This window comes from Sciurus vulgaris (genome assembly GCF_902686455.1).
Source record: "Sciurus vulgaris genome assembly, chromosome: 16".
Taxonomy (NCBI): Eukaryota; Metazoa; Chordata; class Mammalia; order Rodentia; family Sciuridae; genus Sciurus; species Sciurus vulgaris.
The window spans coordinates 79,576,239-79,589,350 of record NC_136477.1 but is presented as its reverse complement, the minus strand read 5'-3'; the positions used below and the strand labels follow the sequence as shown (position 1 = coordinate 79,589,350).

At 42.4% G+C, this 13,112-nt stretch overlaps 1 pseudogene across 1 annotated transcript; it reads right to left on the bottom strand.

Annotated features, from left to right (window-relative positions):
• Positions 1-4,346: 4,346 nt before the first annotated feature.
• LOC306647217 (polyadenylate-binding protein 4-like) lies at positions 4,347-6,733 on the bottom strand (annotated as a pseudogene). The gene is made up of 2 exons: positions 6,211-6,733; positions 4,347-6,074 (listed from the first exon to the last, which is right to left on the bottom strand). The product of its transcript is annotated as a polyadenylate-binding protein 4-like (transcript).
• Positions 6,734-13,112: the final 6,379 nt, after the last annotated feature.

The window sequence follows — 13,112 nt, the reverse complement described above, 5'->3', positions numbered from 1 at the left end:
GAGAAACCCTCCCTTAACCAAAAATACTTCCTCTACCCTCATTTTTTGGTTTTACTGTTTTGCGTAGGAACTTTCTATTTTACAGATTAATTTTATAATAACTAAAAAATAGGAGGAAACTAAATATTGAAAAGGGGCAATCTGGCTGGGTCAACCAGGGTACAGCTGCTCTACAAGCTTTTATTCAGTCTTAAGAATGATGTTTTAAAAACATGAATGGGGCTGGGACTGTAGTTCAGTGGTGGAACACTTGCCTGGCACATTTGAAACACTGGGTTTGATCCTCAGCACTGTATAATAATAAACAAATAAAATGGATACACCTAAAATATTTTAAAAAACATTGTCATTAAGATAATGCTCAAGTATAAAAAGTAAATTGCATTTATGATGAGATTACTACAGTGCTATCTGATGCTGTACTTCTAGGTCTTGAAGTATATAAAACTCTAGTGGTGCTAGTAAATTTCTGAAGCAGTTTGTAGAAATATAGAAGGATATGACCCCATTACAGTCCTTGTCCCAACTCAGAGTCTCAGAGCCCCCTGGGACACCCTATAAGGCTCTGCATGCCCTACACAGTTGTCACTTGGAATTCTGACCAGGAACTCATCCTAGCCTATCCTGCCTCATGGGAGGTTTCATGCCAAGAAGGATCCCACAGAATTTTGCAGAATCCAAGTCATCTTTAGGTTATTTTTTAACCTAAATATTCAGTCTTGAAGTTGACATTCATATAGGACTGAGTGTGTCAATGTTGCATGGGCATCGAGCCTTGACCCTCACCTCAGAAAATTTACAATGCAGAATGACTATTCACATATGAACACTTTCTATCTCAGTGTTCCTGAAGCATTGTAAGGGAACTTGATTTTGCCAGTCCATGCCATCAGCCACTGTGACAAATCTCTTTGTCTCTATTCCTGCTGCCTGGTCCCCTAGTAGGACCCCACAAGGGAGTTCCTTCCTCAGCACAGTTGACATGTTGCTTATTAATACTAGAAGGAGAAAAAATCCCTGGAACCCCGAATGTTTTTGTTTCTTCTTGAGGCTGCTACTTGCACTGGCAGAAAATCCTATGAGAGTTTGCAACATATCTGCCATGCCAGAGATTCTCTGTCACCTTTCAGCACAGTACCTGACCCAATGTGTCAAGAAGGAATGGCTGACTTAATTAAAATTTGATAAGCCAAGAGTGTACTAAACTGAGGTTGTGAGTACCAGACGCACATGGCATGCCATGACTAGGAGGATCTTGGGTATGTGTGTTACCAGTCTAAGCTTGATTTAGCTATGAAAATGGCCTTTAGGGAAATGGCAAAATGGCCTTAGATAAGAAAATACCCACTCTTCTCATCAAGACCTGTTGAGCAGACCTGGCTCCAGTTAGCTTGCACATGATGGAGGAAGGTAAGACTCCTGGCCTCAACTCATTGCATTTTCTGTTCTGTCCCCTGCTCCCATCCCTCTTCTCATCTCACTTTTATTTTTCTCATTATTATGTGCAAGACTGGGTATCCCTGGAATCCTGGGTGTTCCTTAAGCTTCCTAGTCAATCCTTCAAGAGAAACATTGTTCCCATTTTATAAATGAAGCAAAAGTGGTCCCCAAAATACATTTGATGCTGTTACTGAGAAGTAAAAAAGAAACATGGGAAAAAGTGATGCATCATAGCTTGTTGATTAAATGTCTTTAAGTACATTCCATTAAGTTCTGAATCTCTCCCCTGGTGGAGGCTGCCAACAGTATAGAAACTGAGAGAAAGGTAGAGATTCAGGGTGCTGTATAGAAGAGCAGAAAGGACCCCAACCCCAGTTACATTCATCCACAGGTGAAGAGATCCCAGGGAGCAGGGAGTCTCAAAGCCTCTCACATTGAACTAGGGCAAAGAGAAGTAGAGTACATTTTACAGAATTAGTGAGAGGCTTTATTTATTTATTGGCAAGTCTATGGAGTTATTTACAAAATGAGGAAAATCTAGAATCAGCTTTCCCAGACTCAGAATGAAAGTCAAATATTTTTTCCTAAAAGAGAGAGATCCCTGAGCCCCTCTTAACAATAACTTTTCTCTTTATTATGTGACTTTTTTGCACCACTAAAATTTGGGGAGCAAATAAACTTACCTTTTGAAACAGATTATCTCTGTATGCATCAAGACAAGAAAGCAAGGATGAAGAGTTTGTGATGCTATTTTTTTTTCTCCCTTGTAAAATGCAGTTTCCAGCTGAAAGAAGGATGTACATCTGGTCAGGGCCTCTGGTTTTTGTAGGAAGGCAGGGGAGCACTCACTGCCTAGGATCCAGGTGACTGGTAGGAAACCTGAAAGAGCATGAGGTTGGCCTTGGTTTGTGTAAGCCTGCCATCATGTGACAAACATAGGTATTTCTTTCAAAAAATGGCCCACCAGTGAGCTCAGTTTTAGAAGACTTTTTGCTCTCTATCTCTTCTGTGCCAATCGTTGTTTTCTGCCTTCAGCCAGAATGCAGGTTCAAGATATAGATTAAACTCATTTGGAGCAAAATCAAGTTCTAATATTTACCATCCACAACTGAGTCTTCTAGAGGGCATCTGCTCAGTCTGCTGTGAGCCTCCACCAAAGTGGGCAGTGATGCATAGACAACCCCCAATGGGTTGAAAGGTCATCTGTTTGTATAAGTTTGCAAAGATGAGTAGATGCCAAGTTAGTACCCCAAAGGACGCTTTGGAAAGTTCTTATTATATCAAGAGTCCCAGGTAATTAATCTTTGAAAAAGAGACCTTAGCATTAGAACCCAAAAGAACTTAGAACTCTGGTAACCCGGTACACAGATTCTAGAGAAAGTCTCTTATTCAGCTCATATGGTGAAGGCAATTGAGCAAAAGATCTACATGTTTTCTTGATTTCTCCATAACTTCCAAGGTTCTAGGAACAAAAATATCAGATTTTGACTCAGTCTTCACACCAGACCATTATGGCCTCTTATCCAGAGCCACCCACAGGTAAAATAGGGCAGCCCAGAGCAGTCCAATCCAGGCAAGTCCTCTTCTGTGATCACGTGAGAGTCCTTTGACCTTCCCCTTCTGTGAGTGCAAGGTGGGCAGGATTTGCAGGGGATCTGCAATTTCAGGAGTAGGTTATTCCATGTTAAAATTGTGGCAGAATTTTCATGTTTGTACCACTGGACAACGCTGGTAGGGTGCCTATTTTAGTATTGGATTCTAGTTTTTCTGCTCAAATATTTATTCATAGGCCCTATTCTGTAACCCAGGGTAACCACTGCATGGAGGCCTATGCATATATTTATATATACCCAATCTGGGTATAAAAATTTTCAACGGGAGTGTCCCCTGTGGAGTCAGTCAGAATGGCCAACATTGATTATTGTCTTACATGTAAGACAATCTCTTTTCAGAGTTCCATGAAGATCATCCTGGAGCTACTTGCTAATCTGTCTCCTTGGGGAATGAACAAGTGAACTATACAATCAAAAATAATACCTCTGATTTAAGGTTAAAAGAGACTTCTGGAAAAGGATCTCTACAGGCAGAAATTGGAGATGGCCAAGAGAGGTCCAGGACAAATACCCATATATGGGAACTCCCCTAAACCCTGTTCCAGGAATTTACCACTTGAATGACCTACATTCCAATTCCCAAAGAAGTCTGGACAATATTACTAGCAAATTAATAGGTGTAAATCTCCAGATTGTAGAAATAAGAGAGCAAATATTTTCACATCTTCTTTAATGTTTACTGGGCATGAATATTTCTTTTCTCTAGCTACTGTTTTTGTTTTTGCTACTTGTCCTAGGTACTGATGTACCGGCATCCACACTGAACTTCAGTTCTTTTACAAGACTGAAACACTAACAACTTTATCACCAGGAAATTATTGACACAAAGAGGAGTGAGGGTTACACAAACAAATGAAGTAAAAGTAGTCTACATGATTTCATGACTGTGCCATACCATAAAACAAATTTCTATATCCCCATCAGGTGAGGAGTGTATCTTCACATGTCTTCAAAGTTTTTCAGTAAGAAATGCCATTTATAGTAGCAGTTCAGCCTTTCAATGCTGGTGAAATATTATGTGATTCAATTGTGCCTTCAGTCAGCCATACTGCAGGGAGAGTATATATGTGTCCTAGTGCACTGTGTCAGTATCATTGGGCTGTCATAACAATGCCATAGATGGGGTTAAACAAAAATTTAATTGTGCTAATTCCATATTCTGTATATCAGGATACTTGCTGGAATAACTTCCTTTGAGGCCACTCTTTGACATGCAGATTGCTATCTTCTGTCTCTATATTTGCACGGCATTTTTCTGTACTTCTCTGTGCCCTTATTGCTGCTTTTTTTTTTTTTGTGGAGATTTTTTTCTTTATTGAGAAACTTAAGACTTGGGTACATCAAATAAAACCAATTTCTGGGGTTGGGGACGGAGGGACACGACCAAATCCCACAATAGAAAAGAAAAATTAACACTGGGCTATAGCAGAACCCAGAGAATATATTCTTATAATTGAAAAACTCTAGGCATTTTCATAATTGATCTTTTGATACAAAATGACCTAATAAATTTGCAACTTGCGGTTCTTGATGTTGAGGTCCATAGGACAAGCTAGGAAGTCTTCAAACCTTGAGCTGATTTCCATCAGGGGTTATTTGGCTTTTGAACTGCTTTTTCCTGTTCTAAGAGGTAGCAGCAGCAACAGCGCCCGCCTTCTGGGCAGCTTCTTCTTGGCATGATGAGCCTGTAGAACTGCCACAGCTTCATCCACCTTGGAGCGGAGAGACTCAGGAGACTCCAGCATGTGTAGCAGTTCAGAGTTGTCATTCTCCAGCAGCATTCCTGTGATCTTTCCTGTCAGGTTTGAATGCATTGTTTGAATAAGCGGAAAAAAATGTTCTCCCATCATCTGCTTCTGTTCTTGGGGTGGTGCTGCAGCAAGCATAGAGGCAGTTAGGGGCTCTTGCCCTTGCACATGGACTGCAGGCTGGGGTGCCTGCAGAGGCTGTATGGCAGGGTGAGGGCTGCGGACACTGCAGGCATACTTGTATGGTGCCACAGCCCGAGGAGCAGCAGCAGCAACTGCAGCACGTGGTGCAAGGTTTGGCACAGATGTGGGAATGCCTCCAGACTGGCAGCTGTCAGTCAGCCCTTGCTGGGCGGCACCAGCCCCACCAAAGTCCATAGCCAAGCGGTCCGGGCACTCAGACCCAGTTGGAGCCAGATGGCAAAGAGTTGGACGAGGCCCAGACTGGCGTATAGCACTTGGCATTCCTTGGAAGCCTTGAGGTCTCCCACCTTGCTGCCAACAAGGATTAGGCCTCATCTGTGCTAACTGGTTAGGTGTATAAAAAGTAGCCACCAGCTGCAGGCTGGAACTGATTTAAGATGGCATTGGCAGGGAGTGCTCTCATCCCAGCCACCCGCTGCATATACTGGTTGGTCAGGTGAGCCTTTCTCTCTTCCTTCCTCTGGGTCAAGGCAACATACAGTGGCTTAAAGCCCACAATGCATCCATTCATTTCAGTGACTGCTTTGGTTGCTTCTTCAGGAGATGAGAAGCAGACGAAGCCAAACCCTTTGCTTCTTCCATCCTCCAGCATTACCTTAGCACTGGTGATTGATCCAAAAGGAGAAAATTCTTTCCTTAATTTCTCATCATCAATGGTGTCATCCAAGTTCTTAATGTAGAGATTCACCCCCTGGTATCGACTAATTCTCTCCTGTTTCAGTTGCTCAAATTTCCGTTTTAATTCAGCCTGGCGTTCTACTTTCTTCTGTGCATGGCCTACGAATATGACTTTCCCACTGATTTCTTTTCCATTCAATTCTTCCACCACCTTATTGGCATCCTCATGTTTTTCATAACTCACAAAGCCAAAGCCTTTGGACTTCCCACTGGAATCTCTCATCACCTTGACACTTAGGGTCTTACCAAATTGGCTGAATAGTTCTTTCAGACTCTCATCATTGATTTCTTCCCCAAAGTTTTTGATAAAAACATTGGTGAATTCCTTAGCCTTGGCTCCAAGTTCAGCTTCGCGCTCTTTGCGGGACTTGAATCTGCCTACAAACCAGCCCTGGAGTGGAGAGGTAGGAGCAGGCCACACTTGGGCCGAGAGAACCAGTAGGCGCCTTGTGTGTGCCAGTTAATACCGAGGTGGGGCCACAGCTGGCTCATGCGATGGTTGTTGCTCCAGCCTGGGACACTCACACTTTGCGGTCATTGAGGAGCATGCCATTCATCTTCTCGATGGCCTTGTCGGCAGCCTCTTGGGTCTCGAAGTGGACAAAGGCATAACCCTTAGCAGCAATAAGGCATAACCCTTAGATCCGTTCTCATCACACACTACCTTGCAGGACAGAACGTTCCCAAAAGCAGAAGTATCATAAAGTGCCTTGTTATCTATAGATTTGTCCATATTCTTGATGAAGACGTTTCCCACACCAGACTTTCTCAAAGAGGGATCCCTCTGAGACTACATGATACGGATTGGCTTTCCCTTAATCACATCAAAGTTCATGGTGTCCAAGGCCCTCTCAGTGTCGGCAGGCTGCTGGAAGTTGACGTAGGCATAACCAAGGGAGCGGCGGGTGATATCATATCTCGGCAGACCCGGATGGACAGCACAGGCCCCGCAGGACTGAACTTTTCATACAGCATGGCCTAGGTGACGTCGGAGTGCAGGTCGCCCACGTACAGGGAGGCCACGGGGTAGCTGCTGGCCACAGCGTTCATCTCCCCGCCCCCCCTTTCTTTATAGATGCCAGGAACCACCTTCCCATCTTCCTGGCAACCAAAACCAGATATTATCAAAAGGCACGCAGATATCCCCCTTGAAAAGCACTTATATAAGTAAATGAATAAAGAAATACGTGCTATACACTCATTCATTCAGTCCAGTAAACGGCTTATCAGAGCCTTCTCTAGGCCCATGCTGGGGGTGCCATAGGGAATAGGACGGAGGAAGTCCCCCATGGAGTTTACAGCCTTACCTTCTTCCGACCCCCTCAAAATACTGGGGAATAAACCCAGGTGCACTTTACCACCGAGCTCATTAAATTGCTGAGGCTAACATCAGTTTGTGACCCTCCTTCCACGGAGTTTATATTCTAGTAAGTGTTTTTTTGTTTTTGTTTTGTTTTGTTTGTGTTGTACCAGGGATTGAATCCAGCGGTGCTCAACCACTAAGCCACATCCCCAGGCTGCTTTTTATTTTTTATTTTGATAAAATTGCTTAAAGTCTTACTAAATTGCTTAGAGTCCCGCCAAACTACCGAGGCTGACACCAAACCTGCGATCTTCCTACCTCAGCCTCTCCAATGCTGGGATTACAGGCATGTCCCCCACCGCCCCCACCCCCTGATTGCTGTTGGAAGTAAATTAAATCAAGAAACTATGTGAGTGCTGGTGGCTCATGCCTGTAATCCCAGCAATGGGGGAGGTCGAGGCAGGAGGATAGCAAATTCGAAGCCAGTCCGGGCAACCTAGCGAGCCCCTAAGCAATTTAGCTAGATCCTATGTCAAAATAAAAAATAAAAAATTCTGGGGATGTAGGGGATAAAGCGTCCCTGTGTTAAATTCCACCCTCCCCCCAAATCAAGAAACTATCATGGAGTGCTCCTTCTATATTTAATCCCCTCCTGAAGGAAGTCTTTGAAGACCACCCACTAGTCTAAAGTAGTCTGCAGGCAATGTTAATCACTATCTCACCATCCTGTCTTCCTGTCTTCAAGGATCATACTACTGACTAAAATTATGTTCCTATAAAATTGAGCATTTGCTTGACCTGGTGGTACACGTCTGTAATCCCAGCAACTCAGGGAGGCTGAGGCAGATTTGAAAGTTCAAAGTCATCCTCAGCAACCTAGGGAGGACCTAAGCAACCCAGTTAACCCTGTCTCAATTTAAAATATAAAAAAACTGGGAATATGTCTCAGTAGTTAAGAACCTTGGTTTCAATCCTGGGTACCCTCCCCCAAGGGGGGGGAAAAAAAAAAAAGGTTGAGCATCCCTAATCCAAAAATCTGAAGTCCAAAATACTCCAAAACTGGAAACATTTAAGTACCCACATAACCCACAAGTGGAAAATTTGGCACCTGACTTCATGTGGCAGGTGAGAGTTGGAAGAAAGTCACACAAAAAAAATTGTGCAAAATTATCTTCAGCTGGGAAAGGTGATGCATGCCTGTAGTCTCAGCTACCTGTGGAGGCTGAGGAAGAAGGACTCCAAGTTCAATGTCAGCCTGGGCAATTTAGGAAGACCCTGTCTCAAAATAAAAATAAAGGACTGGAAATATAGCTCAGGGCTAGACCCACTTGTCTAGCATATGTGAGGCCTGGGTTTGATTTCCAACAATACAAAAAAAAAAAAAAAAAAAAAAAAAACTTGAGTCTTATCTCCAAAATAGCTCATTATGTATATATAAATATTCCAAAATCTGAAAAAACCTGAAACCCAAAACACTTACAGTCCCATTTTTCTCTCCTCCTTCTCCTCCTTCTTCTCTTCTCTTCCTCTTTTTCCTCCATTGTCTTCTTCTTTTTTTTTTTTTTTTAGGTGGTGCTGGGGATCCAAACCAGGACACCACACGTGCTCTAAGCAAGCACTCTGACACCAAGCTACACTCTCAGTTCTGATCCTAAGCATTTTGGATAAATAAGGGCTATTCAACCTGTACTTGCTTACCTAGTTAGTGTCCCCCTGTCACATAAACTTTGTGAGAACAAGAAACTAGAACAGTGTTTAACATGGCACCTACTAAATGTTCAATAAATATTTGTTAAATAAATACATACTAGGTGCAGAGGAGTAAAACTCATGCAGTCTCTCTTCTCATGAAACTTACTGTCTCGTGGGGGAGTTTACTACCACTTTGACCTTGATTGAGCTAGTTCACATCTCTGACACTCAAATTTTTATCTGTAGGTATCCTAGTAAACCCTATTAACAATGAGGATGTTGTGAGAATAAGCATATATATATATATATATATATACTCGAATCACTTGCATAGATGCTCTTACTGTCAAGGTATATTTCAGTAAGGAGAGGGGAGTTCTGGAAGTGAAGGCAGAGTGAATAGCATATACAAAGGCCCTGCAGCAGGCTATTACCGAGCCTGCAGGACAGACTGTGGTGCTGTGGGAATCAGAAAAGAATGCTTGCTCTTAGATGACATGAAACATTGGACTTTATTATGAGATCAGAGGGCAAAGCTGCAGAATTTTAAGAGGGAAGTGCTTTGGCTCAAATTACATTAAAAAAAAAAAAAAAGCCAGGAGTGGTAGCACTCAACCGATCAGGAGGCTGAGGCAGGAGGATTGCAAGTTCAAAGCCAGCCTCAGCAATTTGGTGAGGCCCTAAGCAACTTAGAGAGACCCTGTCTCAAAATAGAATATAAAAGAGACTGGGGATGTGGCTCAGGGGTTAAGCACCCTTGGGTTATATCCCAGCACCAATAACTAACTAACTAAATAAATAAATAGATTAATTAATTTTTTAAAAACCTCTCTGACTGCAGAATGAAAAAGGATTAAAGAATTGGTGCTAGGATGATCATTAAGGTAATGGCCAAGGAGGTGGAGAAAATGTCTTGATTAGAGTATTTAACTGGGTACGGTGGCACATGCCTGTAACACCAGCAGGAAAATTACAAGTTGGAGCCCAGCCTGGGCAATTTAGGGAGACCCTGTCTCAAAATGAAAAGGGGTAGGTTATACAGCTCAGTGACAGAGTGCTTGCCTTGCATGCAGTAAACCTGGGTTCAATGCCCGGCATCATAAAAAAGGAAAAAAGAAAGAAAGAAAAAAAAAAAAAGGAGTTGGGGATGTTACTGAGTGTGGAGTGCCTGCCCCTTGGGTTGTTTAATCCCCAGTACTAGGAAAGAGAAATAGAGAGAGAGAGAGAAAGAGAGAGAGAGAGAGAGAGAGAGAGAGAGAGAGAGAGAGAGAAAGGGAAGGAAAGAAGGAAGGAAGGTAAGAAAGAGGACCAACTACCTCCTGACAGGGGAAAAGGTATTCTTCCCTTCCTTTCCTCCCCACACTGAGAACTGTGAATCTATCTGACCTATTGCTGGCCTTTACAGTTTGTCAGAAAATGCTAAGAATAAAACACTATTTAGTGAGTAGCTCCCATGTAATCACCGTCATTTTCAGATGATGTAAATGCATAGTATGACCAAGAACCAGGGTATTAAAAGTTGGGACTGACCTAGAAAACCCATCATCTATGGCAGTCAAGGGTATGAATGAGGGGATTCCTGGGTTTTCCTGCTAGAAGGGACCCAGGCTGGACCCAGGCTAATTCTGGCTACAAAAATGGATCAGACATCATCCTTTCCCAGGATCTGGTCTAATGGGACCAACGGACAATGCCCAGATGTGTTATTACATCCCAGTGTATTTGGTGTTGGGTGCCACAGACAGAGGCCTCAGGCAAAAGGGAGAGATTATCTGTATGGAAGAGTAAAGGCTTTCTTAGAGACCATGGCAACAGAGCTGGACCTTTAAAAGAGGCAGTGTTTTGGGACTGGGGGGTGCAGCTCAGTGGTAGAGTGTGTGCCAAGCATGTGCAAGGCCCTGGGTTCAATCCCCAGCAATAAAAACCAAACAAGGTTTTTTTTTGGTTTTTTTTGTTGTTGTTTTGTTTTGTTTTCTTTTTCTTTTTTCTTTTTTTGTATTGGAGGATGAATTCATAGGTGCTTAACCACTGAGCCACATTCTCAGACCATTTTATATTTTACTTTGAGACAGGGTCTCGCTAAGTTGCTTCAGACCTCACCAAGTTGCTGAGGCTGGTTTTGAACTGCTGATCCTCCTGCCTCAGCCTCCCAAGCCACTGGAACTACAGGTATGAGTATGGCACCTGGCTCAAAATAAGTTTTTTTTTTAATTTATTTTTATTGTAAACAAATGGGATACATGTTGTTTCAGTTTGTACATGGAGTAACAGCATACATTTGCATATTCATAAATTTACATAGAGTAATGATGTTTGATTCATTCCATTTTTTTTCCTCCCCCCCCACACCTCCCACCTCTCTTTTCCCTCTATATAGTCCCTCCTTCCTCCATTCTTGTCCCACTCCCACCCCCCATTAAATGTCATCATCCGCTTATCAGTGAGATCATTCCTCTTTTGGATTTTTTAGATTGGCTTATCTCACTTAACATGATATTCTCCAATTTCATCCATTTGCCTGCAAATGCCATAATTTTATTATTCTTTATAGCTGAGTAATATTCCATTGTATATATATGCCACAGTTTCTTTATCCATTCATCAATTGAAAGGCATCTAGGTTGGTTCCATAGTCTGGCTATTGTGAATTGAGCTGCTATGAACATTGATGTGGCTGTATCTCTGTAGTGTGCTGATTTTAAGTCCTTTGGGTATAGGCCGAGGAGTGGGATAGCTGGGTCAAATGGTAGGCCCATTCCAAGTTTTCTAAGGAATCTCCACACTGCTTTCCAGAGTGGCTGCACTAATTTGCAGTCCCACCAGCAATGCATGAGTGTACCTTTTTCCCCACATCCTCTCCAACACCTGTTGTTGCTTGTATCCTTGATAATTGCCATTCTAATTGGGGTGAGATGGAATCTTAGTGTAGTTTTGATTTGCATTTCTCTTATTACTAAAGATGGTGAACATTTTTTCATATATCTGTTGATTGCTTGTACATCTTTTGTGAAGTGTCTGTTCATTTCCTTAGCCCATTTGTTGATTGGGTTATTTGTATTCTTGGTGTAGAGTTTTTTGAGTTCTTTATATATTCTGGAAATTAGTGGTCTATCTGAAGTATGAGAGGCCAAGATATTCTCCGTCCATGACGCTGTCCAGTGGAGTCAATTTGGCATGGGGGACAAAAGAGTAGCGAGGCTCTTGAATTCAGAACAGTTTATTGATGAATTAGGAAACCAGGGAACTGAAACCTCGAACCTGGAACCTCCAACCTCGAACCTGAGGTCTTGAACCTTGAACCCCGGCGCTCGAGGAGAGCTGGCTTATATCCCCTCCAGGAGGTGAAGGATAGGGCTGCTGCCAATTATGCAAAGATTAGGTGAGGAGCTAGCTACCCAATCATGGTAAAGGTCAAAACGAGCAGGCATGATCAGGAGCACTCGGGGACACCTGTGCATGCATTGTGTGCATGGACTTAATTGGATATGGCCAATGACAAATCACCTGGATGTGCTTATGTTAATCAACCTCCTCACTGCCGATGTGATCAAAGCAACCTCTGGCTGGCTGCCAGGTGCCATTCCAGCACAGTCCGCACGGCATAGCCTCTAACACACATATAACATATTAATAACTACATTTGGATTACTTCACATCACGGAAGGGTTGCTGAAGTTACATTGCCACAAGAAATCTCTGGTTGTATCTGTTTCTCTGCATCAGTATTCTGTGGGTCTTGGTATTTAAAAAGTTATTTTTCTTGGTTAATCTCTTGTCCATGTGGAAAATAAAATCCCACTGTTCCATTATTTTTCCCCAATTTCTCAAGTGAGAGTTGTAGTTATCTTTTACTTGATTATCAGTCATTTCAATTTTTTTCTTCCCTGAGTCATACTCAGATTTTGAGCCCTTTGTTGGGCTTTCTTGCACCATGAAGTCTTTTTATGTTATTAATGTGAATACTAGAAATATTTAAATTACTCTTGTGCCTTACATGTTGTTTTCAATGGACATTGTTGTATAGGGTTGCTTCCCAGTTTAATGTTCAATCTGTCTTCTAACAGGATCAGAGAACAGAAAAGTTAAATAAAATTTTATAGTAATTGTCATCACATTATTTTCATTCATGAATAATGTACAGACAAAAATAATTCATAAACTGAAATGACCTTATATGCAAGGTTAAGCAAATGTCCTGCTGTTTGGAGGCTTGAGGGTGTAATTACCAGATCTCAAAAGAAAAAAAAAAAAAGTGCAACAAAGAACCTGTCATTCTGGCCTTATTCATGCCTGGATTGGACATTATTCCCTGTCACTCAAAAAGAATGTTTCCTGTGCTAAGATTGGGGGCATGGTCTGAAGTCGTGTCCAATCAGTAGCACTAAGTGAGAACTGTCCAATCCTGTGTGCAGCCAGCGAGGAGGGGGTGGGCTT